This window comes from Tachysurus fulvidraco, unplaced genomic scaffold (assembly GCF_022655615.1).
Source record: "Tachysurus fulvidraco isolate hzauxx_2018 unplaced genomic scaffold, HZAU_PFXX_2.0 HiC_scaffold_42_np12, whole genome shotgun sequence".
NCBI lineage: Eukaryota > Metazoa > Chordata > Actinopteri > Siluriformes > Bagridae > Tachysurus > Tachysurus fulvidraco.
The window spans coordinates 463,071-474,480 of NW_025927275.1; the positions used below are offsets into that span (position 1 = coordinate 463,071).

At 41.9% G+C, this 11,410-nt stretch overlaps 1 long non-coding RNA gene across 1 annotated transcript; it reads right to left on the bottom strand.

The window, feature by feature from the left end:
* Nucleotides 1-9,001: 9,001 nt before the first annotated feature.
* Nucleotides 9,002-9,643, bottom strand: LOC125140687. The gene is made up of 2 exons (XR_007139892.1): nt 9,485-9,643; nt 9,002-9,268 (listed from the first exon to the last, which is right to left on the bottom strand). It is a non-coding gene; the product is annotated as an uncharacterized LOC125140687 (long non-coding RNA).
* Between the last annotated feature and the right edge of the window lie 1,767 nt (nt 9,644-11,410).

The following is an 11,410-nucleotide window of genomic DNA, read 5'->3' on the forward strand; positions in this document are numbered from 1 at the left end:
GGGTCAGTTTTTAGGGTTAGGGATTAGGGATAAGTTTAGGGTTGGGTTTAGAGTTAAGGTTGGGTGTAGATTTAGGGTTGGGGTTAGGATTAGGGTTAGGGTTAGGGTTTAGGGTTAGGGTTAGGGTTAGGGTTTAGGGTTAGGGATTAGGGGTTAGGGTTTAGGATCAGGGTTGGGGTTAGGTTTAGGGCTAGGGTTGGGATTAGGGTTAGGGTTAGGATTTAGGGTTAGGGATTAGGGGTTAGGGTTAGGGTTTAGGAACAGGGTTGGAGTTAGGTTTAGGGCTAGGGTTGGGATCAGGGTTAGGGTTAGGGTTGTGATTAGGGTTGGGGTCAGGGTTAGGGCTAGGGTTGGGATCAGGGTTAGGGTTAGGGTTGGGATTAGGGTTGGGGTTAGGGTTAGGGTTAGGATTAGGGTTAGGGTTAGGGTTGGGGCTAGGGTTGGGGTTAGTGGAAATCCCTGTGTGTCTTGGGGTTAGGAGTCGGGGGGGAAAATCTTTTATCCATCCGTGATCTGACTGAGCTAAACTTTAGTTATACTTAAGGTTAAGACCTATTGGTTCCTGTGTTTGTAATCTATAAATCCACCGTCTTTCATAGCCTTTCCTTTGTTTGTCTGACCAACATGAATTGCTCTGTAAACCTGCTACTCTAAGTGCCTGTATGCCATGTAAAATAAAGTGTTTAACCAATGGAGTATTCATCTCTTTTTTATGTTTAATTATGTATCTATGTTGCCACATCCTTGTTTTAATCGAATTCTTTGTTTCCCCAATATATTGTTTTCCACACTTCCTACAAAAAATCATATAAACACAATTCTGAGTTTGTGGTGTAAATGTTTGATCAATTTTATAGATTGTCTTATTCATTTTATTTCTAACATATGTCAAAACCGAAAATGACTCCAACTTGTGTGTCCTTTTATCCTGTCGTACAGGTTCCAGTTTGGCTCTGACCAAATAGTCTCTTAAGTTCCTGTTTTTTCTATATGCCGAAATGACCTGGTAATCAGTCAAGACTCCAGTATTACATAGATAGGCCTCATAATTGTCCTTCATAATCCGGTTTAGGGTTTTACTCATGGTTGAGTACCCAGTGATCAAAGGAATAATCCTTTTGTCTGTTGTGCCTTTTACCTCCCTAAATGTTTTTAGACATTGTCTCAAAAATGATCTGGAATACCCTCTGTTTCTCAAGGCCCCAAATAAAATCTTTACTGCTTCCCAAAAACTACTTGTCTGAGTACAAATCCTGTGAAAACGTAACAACTGTGACTTCACCAATCCCTTAAACGTATGCTGTGGATGAAAACTAGTCCTAAACAGCAAAGCATGAGTATCCGTCTTCTTAAAGAAGACTTTAACATCCAATCTGTTATTCATCCCAAACCCTGGCCCTTTGTAAATTGTAGTGTTAGGGTTAGGGTTAGGGTTAGGGTTAGGGTTAGGGTTAGGGGTTAGGGTTAGGGTTAGGGTTAGGGTTAGGGTTAGGTTTGGGTTAGGGTTAGGGTTAGGGTTAGGGTTAGGGTTAGGGTTAGGGTTAGGGTTAGGGTTAGGGTTAGGGTTAGGGTTAGGGTTAGGGTTAGGGGTTAGGGTTAGGGTTAGGGTTAGGGTTAGGGTTAGGGTTAGGGTTAGGGGTTAGGGTTAGGGTTAGGGTTAGGGTTAGGGTTAGGGTTTGGGTTAGGGTTAGGGTTAGGGTTAGGGTTAGGGTTAGGGTTAGGGTTAGGGTTAGGGTTAGGGGTTAGGGTTAGGGTTAGGGTTAGGGTTAGGGTTAGGGTTAGGGTTAGGTTAGGGGAAAAGACCGTAGTTCTGGGAGTGACCCAGAAACCACGTTGTGCACGGGCCTGCCACACGGACCTCATTTTCAGCCACCACCATCACGGCGAACGGAAAAACATCGCTTATTTAAAGTTAGGAGCTTAAAACGCTCTTCTAGAGTTAGGGGTCGGTCTCAGTTAGGGTCCCGACCTCAGACGACGCCTAAGGTTATGTTTAGGGCTAGAGGTAGGGTTTACGGTTCGAAAAATAGGATTACGACGCACGTCAAAACTCTGGTTATGTTTAGGGCTGGGGATTAGGTTTAGGGTTCTAAAAATTAAGTTTTAAGGCTAACGGTTAGGTTTAGGGCTAGAAAACCGGTTAAGGTTAGGGCTTAGGGCTAGAAAACCGGTTAAGTTTAGGGCTGGGGCTAAAAAAACGGTTATGTTTAGGGCTAAGAGATGGAAACCTGCGGTTATGTTTTGGGTTCAGGAGTGGAGAACGCACTGAATCTTATTTAGGGCTAAGGGTACAGACTAAAATTAAAGCCCTCTTTAGCCCAGCGAAATCCTAAATGTTGAGACACGTCATCAGTAGTAAACCATAGAGTCATAGGGTGTTTCAGCCTTTAATTACTAGACACCCTCGTCCATGGCGGCAAGCCGTAGGTCGATCACTCCCCGGCCCGTGTCCCAAAGCCAATTGAATAAACAATTAATGAATATATACAACAAGGCTACTGAGAAAATATAATTATTTAAGAGAATAAATTATTTATTTATTTATCTATCCATTTATTTATTATTTTGTTTATTTATTTATTAAAATGAAGATTATTTTTTAAGAAAATAATCCTCTTAATTTATTTATATTATATATATTATATTATTTATATAAAATGGTTATATTTAGTTTAGGCCTAATTAAAAAATGTTACTCTAAGGACCTATTTGCAATAATAAGGTGTTAGAGCTGCACATTACAGTTGCCAAACCTGAACCATCACATAATAATAAACATTTACAACACATGTATACAAAGTGAAGACCGGTAGAAGACCATGACTCACCTCCTCTGCCAGTGGCCCTTTTTGTTAACACCGCAAGGTTTCCAGGACCACTCGGGCAGAGTGCTGTGCAGCACGAAGTCTATGTTGAGCCCACAAATCCCAGCGGATGGCCACGAATAAGGCCAACAGGCTTCTACTGGGCAGCCCTCTAGGAAAAATCTATCAAAATGACAGTATAATCCCCAGCCAAGTTAAGTTCTATCAGTGGGAAGCCAGCCCAGGTCCTTAATCGGCTTAATCTCCTCACCGAGGGTGAATTTTCACTTTATGTTGCAGATTATACAAAAAATCTTGGTCAACACGACGCAAAAAGCGCTTTGTCTGTATCTTTTGTAGTTTTGGAGTTATTAGTTAAAATGTACTCCAAAATTGCCTTTATGGGCGGAGTTAGCAAATTTACAGGCCTAAAACGTCTTAAACACTATTTAAATGGTTGGAATTGGGTCAAAACCCATCTAAAGTTAAACTAAACGGGATTTTGGATCGCTGCTAAGGTAAGAGTCTACTCACTTAAATTAAAATAGCTAATAAACGCCTCTAATTTAAAGTTCAGGCCAAAAGTTTCCGGTCTAAACTATTTTATTGTTTATTTTTTCATTTTTTAGCAGGATGGAGCGTAGTTACCATCTCCCCCTTCTTTTTATATTTTTAATTATATAGGTCTAAGCCGTGATTATTATCCTATTTGGAAAATTAATTAAATTATTATCAATAAACTAATTTTAAGCCTAATAAATGTACGACGCCTATGGATCTCCATATACATGCCTGAGCTTTAACGCTCTGAGTGGGGTAAGGTCGGGCCGGCGGACGCCTATTTTAGGGTCACTTCAAGGCCAGCGGAGATCTATTAAGGGCAAATGAAGCGGGCACTGGCTCAGTGGTCGAGGCACGCAACCAGAGCCTAAGCTAACGATCGCCTTTCGCCTTCAGGGTGGACCAGACCTCTGAGGGTGGCATGAAAATCCATGGGTCATCTTGGCCTTCTCCTCGGTATCCTGCGTCGAGGGTGGCAGACCCCTAAGCTAGATTCGGGCTAATCCCAAACCGTGCTCCGGAAACGTAACCAATGACCCTTAAGGCTATCGTGCGCTTACACTTCCGTGTCCCTCTTATATCCCTCGCGCTTACGCCCCGGCGCCTTTCTGTTCGGCCGCCCATAGAGCACGGATCACCCGTGTCATTCGGCCCGATCGCTACAGCACGTGCTCATGAATAAGCATCGTGGCTGTCGCCCCCAGCTAATGGGGTGCCTAGGTGGGTGTCTAGATTAAGACATTATATGTTTTGTTTATTTTATTGAGGTTAACAGTTAAAGTTTTTTTTAACCTCTGCCCACCAGGATCACGCGTCACGTGGAGCTGGCTTCCAACAAGGTATCCGAGGGCGGCACTGGCTGGGTTAGGTTAGGGGAAAAGACCGTAGTTCTGGGAGTGACCCAGAAACCACGTTGTGCACGGGCCTGCCACACGGACCTCATTTTCAGCCACCACCATCACGGCGAACGAAAAAACATCGCTTATTTAAAGTTAGGAGCTTAAAACGCTCTTCTAGAGTTAGGGGTCGGTCTCAGTTAGGGTCCCGACCTCAGACGACGCCTAAGGTTATGTTTAGGGCTAGAGGTAGGGTTTACGGTTCGAAAAATAGGATTACGACGCACGTCAAAACTCTGGTTATGTTTAGGGCTGGGGATTAGGTTTAGGGTTCTAAAAATTAAGTTTTAAGGCTAACGGTTAGGTTTAGGGCTAGAAAACCGGTTAAGGTTAGGGCTTAGGGCTAGAAAACCGGTTAAGTTTAGGGCTGGGGCTAAAAAAACGGTTATGTTTAGGGCTAAGAGATGGAAACCTGCGGTTAGGGTTAGGGTTAGGGTTAGGGTTAGGGTTAGGGTTAGGGGTTAGGGTTAGGGTTAGGGTTAGGGTTAGGGTTAGGTTAGGGGAAAAGACCGTAGTTCTGGGAGTGACCCAGAAACCACGTTGTGCACGGGCCTGCCACACGGACCTCATTTTCAGCCACCACCATCACGGCGAACGAAAAAACATCGCTTATTTAAAGTTAGGAGCTTAAAACGCTCTTCTAGAGTTAGGGGTCGGTCTCAGTTAGGGTCCCGACCTCAGACGACGCCTAAGGTTATGTTTAGGGCTAGAGGTAGGGTTTACGGTTCGAAAAATAGGATTACGACGCACGTCAAAACTCTGGTTATGTTTAGGGCTGGGGATTAGGTTTAGGGTTCTAAAAATTAAGTTTTAAGGCTAACGGTTAGGTTTAGGGCTAGAAAACCGGTTAAGGTTAGGGCTTAGGGCTAGAAAACCGGTTAAGTTTAGGGCTGGGGCTAAAAAAACGGTTATGTTTAGGGCTAAGAGATGGAAACCTGCGGTTATGTTTTGGGTTCAGGAGTGGAGAACGCACTAAATCTTATTTAGGGCTAAGGGTACAGACTAAAATTAGAGCCCTCTTTAGCCCAGCGAAATCCTAAATGTTGAGACACGTCATCAGTAGTAAACCATAGAGTCATAGGGTGTTTCAGCCTTTAATTACTAGACACCCTCGTCCATGGCGGCAAGCCGTAGGTCGATCACTCCCCGGCCCGTGTCCCAAAGCCAATTGAATAAACAATTAATGAATATATACAACAAGGCTACTGAGAAAATATAATTATTTAAGAGAATAAATTATTTATTTATTTATCTATCCATTTATTTATTATTTTGTTTATTTATTTATTAAAATGAAGATCATTTTTTAAGAAAATAATCCTCTTAATTTATTTATATTATATATATTATATTATCTATATAAAATGGTTATATTTAGTTTAGGCCTAATTAAAAAATGTTATTTTAAGGACCTATTTGCCATAATAAGGTGTTAGAGCTGCACATTACAGTTGCCAAACCTGAACCATCACATAATAATAAACATTTACAACACATGTATACAAAGTGAAGACCGGTAGAAGACCATGACTCACCTCCTCTGCCAGTGGCCCTTTTTGTTAACACCGCAAGGTTTCCAGGACCACTCGGGCAGAGTGCTGTGCAGCACGAAGTCTATGTTGAGCCCACAAATCCCAGCGGATGGCCACGAATAAGGCCAACAGGCTTCTACTGGGCAGCCCTCTAGGAAAAATCTATCAAAATGACAGTATAATCCCCAGCCAAGTTAAGTTCTATCAGTGGGAAGCCAGCCCAGGTCCTTAATCGGCTTAATCTCCTCACCGAGGGTGAATTTTCACTTTATGTTGCAGATTATACAAAAAATCTTGGTCAACACGACGCAAAAAACGCTTTGTCTGTATCTTTTGTAGTTTTGGAGTTATTAGTTAAAATGTACTCCAAAATTGCCTTTATGGGCGGAGTTATGCAAATTTACAGGCCTAAAACGTCTTAAACACTATTTAAATGGTTGGAATTGGGTCAAAACCCATCTAAAGTTAAACTAAACGGGATTTTGGATCGCTGCTAAGGTAAGAGTCTACTCACTTAAATTAAAATAGCTAATAAACGCCTCTAATTTAAAGTTCAGGCCAAAAGTTTCCGGTCTAAACTATTTTATTGTTTATTTTTTCATTTTTTAGCAGGATGGAGCGTAGTTACCATCTCCCCCTTCTTTTTATATTTTTAATTATATAGGTCTAAGCCGTGATTATTATCCTATTTGGAAAATTAATTAAATTATTATCAATAAACTAATTTTAAGCCTAATAAATGTACGACGCCTATGGATCTCCATATACATGCCTGAGCTTTAACGCTCTGAGTGGGGTAAGGTCGGGCCGGCGGACGCCTATTTTAGGGTCACTTCAAGGCCAGCGGAGATCTATTAAGGGCAAATGAAGCGGGCACTGGCTCAGTGGTCGAGGCACGCAACCAGAGCCTAAGCTAACGATCGCCTTTCGCCTTCAGGGTGGACCAGACCTCTGAGGGTGGCATGAAAATCCATGGGTCATCTTGGCCTTCTCCTCGGTATCCTGCGTCGAGGGTGGCAGACCCCTAAGCTAGATTCGGGCTAATCCCAAACCGTGCTCCGGAAACGTAACCAATGACCCTTAAGGCTATCGTGCGCTTACACTTCCGTGTCCCTCTTATATCCCTCGCGCTTACGCCCCGGCGCCTTTCTGTTCGGCCGCCCATAGAGCACGGATCACCCGTGTCATTCGGCCCGATCGCTACAGCACGTGCTCATGAATAAGCATCGTGGCTGTCGCCCCCAGCTAATGGGGTGCCTAGGTGGGTGTCTAGATTAAGACATTATATGTTTTGTTTATTTTATTGAGGTTAACAGTTAAAGTTTTTTTAACCTCTGCCCACCAGGATCACGCGTCACGTGGAGCTGGCTTCCAACAAGGTATCCGAGGGCGGCACTGGCTGGGTTAGGTTAGGGGAAAAGACCGTAGTTCTGGGAGTGACCCAGAAACCACGTTGTGCACGGGCCTGCCACACGGACCTCATTTTCAGCCACCACCATCACGGCGAACGAAAAAACATCGCTTATTTAAAGTTAGGAGCTTAAAACGCTCTTCTAGAGTTAGGGGTCGGTCTCAGTTAGGGTCCCGACCTCAGACGACGCCTAAGGTTATGTTTAGGGCTAGAGGTAGGGTTTACGGTTCGAAAAATAGGATTACGACGCACGTCAAAACTCTGGTTATGTTTAGGGCTGGGGATTAGGTTTAGGGTTCTAAAAATTAAGTTTTAAGGCTAACGGTTAGGTTTAGGGCTAGAAAACCGGTTAAGGTTAGGGCTTAGGGCTAGAAAACCGGTTAAGTTTAGGGCTGGGGCTAAAAAAACGGTTATGTTTAGGGCTAAGAGATGGAAACCTGCGGTTATGTTTTGGGTTCAGGAGTGGAGAACGCACTAAATCTTATTTAGGGCTAAGGGTACAGACTAAAATTAGAGCCCTCTTTAGCCCAGCGAAATCCTAAATGTTGAGACACGTCATCAGTAGTAAACCATAGAGTCATAGGGTGTTTCAGCCTTTAATTACTAGACACCCTCGTCCATGGCGGCAAGCCGTAGGTCGATCACTCCCCGGCCCGTGTCCCAAAGCCAATTGAATAAACAATTAATGAATATATACAACAAGGCTACTGAGAAAATATAATTATTTAAGAGAATAAATTATTTATTTATTTATCTATCCATTTATTTATTATTTTGTTTATTTATTTATTAAAATGAAGATCATTTTTTAAGAAAATAATCCTCTTAATTTATTTATATTATATATATTATATTATCTATATAAAATGGTTATATTTAGTTTAGGCCTAATTAAAAAATGTTATTTTAAGGACCTATTTGCCATAATAAGGTGTTAGAGCTGCACATTACAGTTGCCAAACCTGAACCATCACATAATAATAAACATTTACAACACATGTATACAAAGTGAAGACCGGTAGAAGACCATGACTCACCTCCTCTGCCAGTGGCCCTTTTTGTTAACACCGCAAGGTTTCCAGGACCACTCGGGCAGAGTGCTGTGCAGCACGAAGTCTATGTTGAGCCCACAAATCCCAGCGGATGGCCACGAATAAGGCCAACAGGCTTCTACTGGGCAGCCCTCTAGGAAAAATCTATCAAAATGACAGTATAATCCCCAGCCAAGTTAAGTTCTATCAGTGGGAAGCCAGCCCAGGTCCTTAATCGGCTTAATCTCCTCACCGAGGGTGAATTTTCACTTTATGTTGCAGATTATACAAAAAATCTTGGTCAACACGACGCAAAAAACGCTTTGTCTGTATCTTTTGTAGTTTTGGAGTTTTCTTCAGAGGACTATGAAGTTCTGTCCTGCTCCCCGTTACTAAAAGTGTTTGGAGCAAGGAGTTCTTCAATTGGGGTGGAGAGCTGATTGGTCCCTGAGCCTAAATGCTAAATGTAATCAGGTGTTGAAGAGAAACAATTAAGGCTAGAGACAGGAAATGGGAAGAGGAGAAAGAAGAGGGGAATGCTGGGATACGTAGTCCAAATTCAATCCCCCATTGAAAAATATGCATTCTAAAGAGAATAAAGATTATTTATCCCTTAAAAAGAGCTTTAAGATTGGGGAAAGAAAAGGAAAGATCCCCTGCTATACCCCTCATCCACTCTCAGATCCGTTGTCCCTAAAAAGCCTCAAAAATAAAAAAGAAAATTATATAGTATGGTGAAAAAGAGAAAGAGAAGGAGAAAAAAATATTATATATAATTAAATGATATCCCCCGATCATAAGGAGTTCAGTGGCACTGGCAAGGTTAGGTTTAGAAATAGATGTTTAATTTGAGGAATCATGTCCTTGTGGTGCACTGGCCTAAAGAATCCCAGATAAAGATGGTACCAAAAGAAAAAAAGAAAAAGAAAAAGAAGAGGCAGAAAGAAAGAAAAAAGAAAAAAGGAAACGGTTGTAATAAAAAATAAAATCGGTTATGGTTAGGTTGAGGTTCTGGTCGACATGTGATGTCCACCTATTATAATGCCACAGTCTGAAAAAGTTGGTTATGGTTAGGTTTCTAACTAATATGAAAAAAGTTAATAAATTAGGTTCGGTATAGTTGGTTATGGTTAGTTTCCACCTATTATAATGCCACAGTCTAAAAAAGGTGGTTATGGTTAGGTTTCTAACTAATATGAAAAAAGTTAATAAATTAGGTTCGGTATAGTTGGTTATGGTTAGTTTCCACCTATTATAATGCCACAGTCTGAAAAAGTTGGTTATGGTTAGGTTTCTAACTAATATGAAAAAAGTTAATAAATTAGGTTCGGTATAGTTGGTTATGGTTAGTTTCCACCTATTATAATGCCACAGTCTGAAAAAGTTGGTTATGGTAGGGTTAGGGATAGGGTTAGGGTTGGGGTTGGGGTCAGGGTTAGGTTTTTGGGTTGGGGTCAGGGTTAGGGTTAGGGTTGGGGATTAGGTTGAGGAGTTGGGGTTAGAATTAGGGTTGGGATTAGGGTTAGGGTTAGGGTTAGGGTTGGGGGTAGGGTTAGGGTTGGGGGGTAGGATTGGAGTCCCCAGACCGTGGTCCCAATTAAGGGACTCACGTTGTGCACGGGCCTGCCTAGCATGCCACCCTGATCGTCCCACCGTCTCGCCCGTGGGTCTCACACCATAAACACTGGAGTTTTTAAGTGTTTTTTTTTTTTTCGGGCGGGGACAGTCCAAATAGGATCTGTCCCCTGTTCAAAAAATTCCTCACAATTGAGGTAATATCAAATGTTAATTTGGGTATTCTGGGTGGAGGTGGAGGTGAATACCTTCCTTGCCCTCACTTCCCCATCATTGAAATTTGATTGTGATCGTGGTGGATGGAGGGGTAGGTGGATACCTTGCTGCCCTCACATCCCCACAATCAAAATTTTGTGTTTAGGGTGGAGGGGTAGGTGGATACCTTACGGCCCTCACAACCCTAAATGGCCAAATAAGCGTTTTTTATGTGTTTTGGGGGGAGGGGTAGGTGGATACCTTGCTGCCCTCCTCCCCAAATGGCCAATTACATGGGCAAAATTTGGAAAAACACTGAAAACCAAATTAAATAGTACCAAGCAGTGGGTCTAAATAACCTTAAAACAATCCAATTAGTATTATAACCATTGTGAGAGGTGTGTCAGCTCAATAGCTGTGAGGTGTGTGCTGCACAGCTCAACTGCCAAGTGTGAGTCTGACTGCAGTGGCCTCCTATTTATAGGGGGAGGCTCCACCTTCAATTTTTGAGAAAGAATAAATATTCTTTTTAGGAACCTCTATTTCTGCTTGGGTTTTTTTCACTGTTGTAAATGATATTTATGTGGAGAGATACAGGTAAGTAACCTTTTTTAATTTTTAATAATTAATTTTGATATAATTATCATTATTATTTAGGTTAAATAACCATAATTTATTATTAATGTTGTTATAATTATTTGAAACAATGTTCTTTCTTCTTCCTCTGTCATTGCAGGTGGTTTCCAGCTCGATTGGCGGACCGATTCGACAGATTGAGGTAAGTATTTACAATGTTTGTGTTATTACTTTGTGTTGTAAACATTCAATCATGCTTTTTCTCACCTCATCTTATCAGGGGCGGTTCCTAACTCAATCGGCGGACCAAGTGGACAGAGCAAGGTGATGTTAAAGGCAAAATTGCCGTCATTATAAAGAACTAATGTTCCTTTTTTCTCTCTCTCTCCATCCTCCAGGTTTGGTTTTGGCCCAGGCGGTAGACAGAATGGACAAACCAAGACGGCAGTGGCGGCACTGGCTGGATTAGGTTGAGGAGTTGGGGTTAGAATTAGGGTTGGGATTAGGTTTTTGAAAGAGTACAATGACTCCCCCCATCACAGGGTCTTAACCTGCGTGGTTAGATAGGGAGACAAGGGAAAGGCACTGGCCGACGCATGTTATTGCTACAGCTATCGCTCTGTCAGAACTTTGTATGTATGTAGGTCCCAAATGGGCCTTGAGGAACAAGGAGGTGAGCCACTGAGTTGAGTGAGTCAGTCTCCAAGTTTTAGGATTTTCCTAAGAAAGAGGATGTGTTCATTTATGTAATTAATTAATTAATTAATTAATTATGCATTCATTCATTCACACATTCATTCAATTATTTATTTATTATTTAAAAAGAATT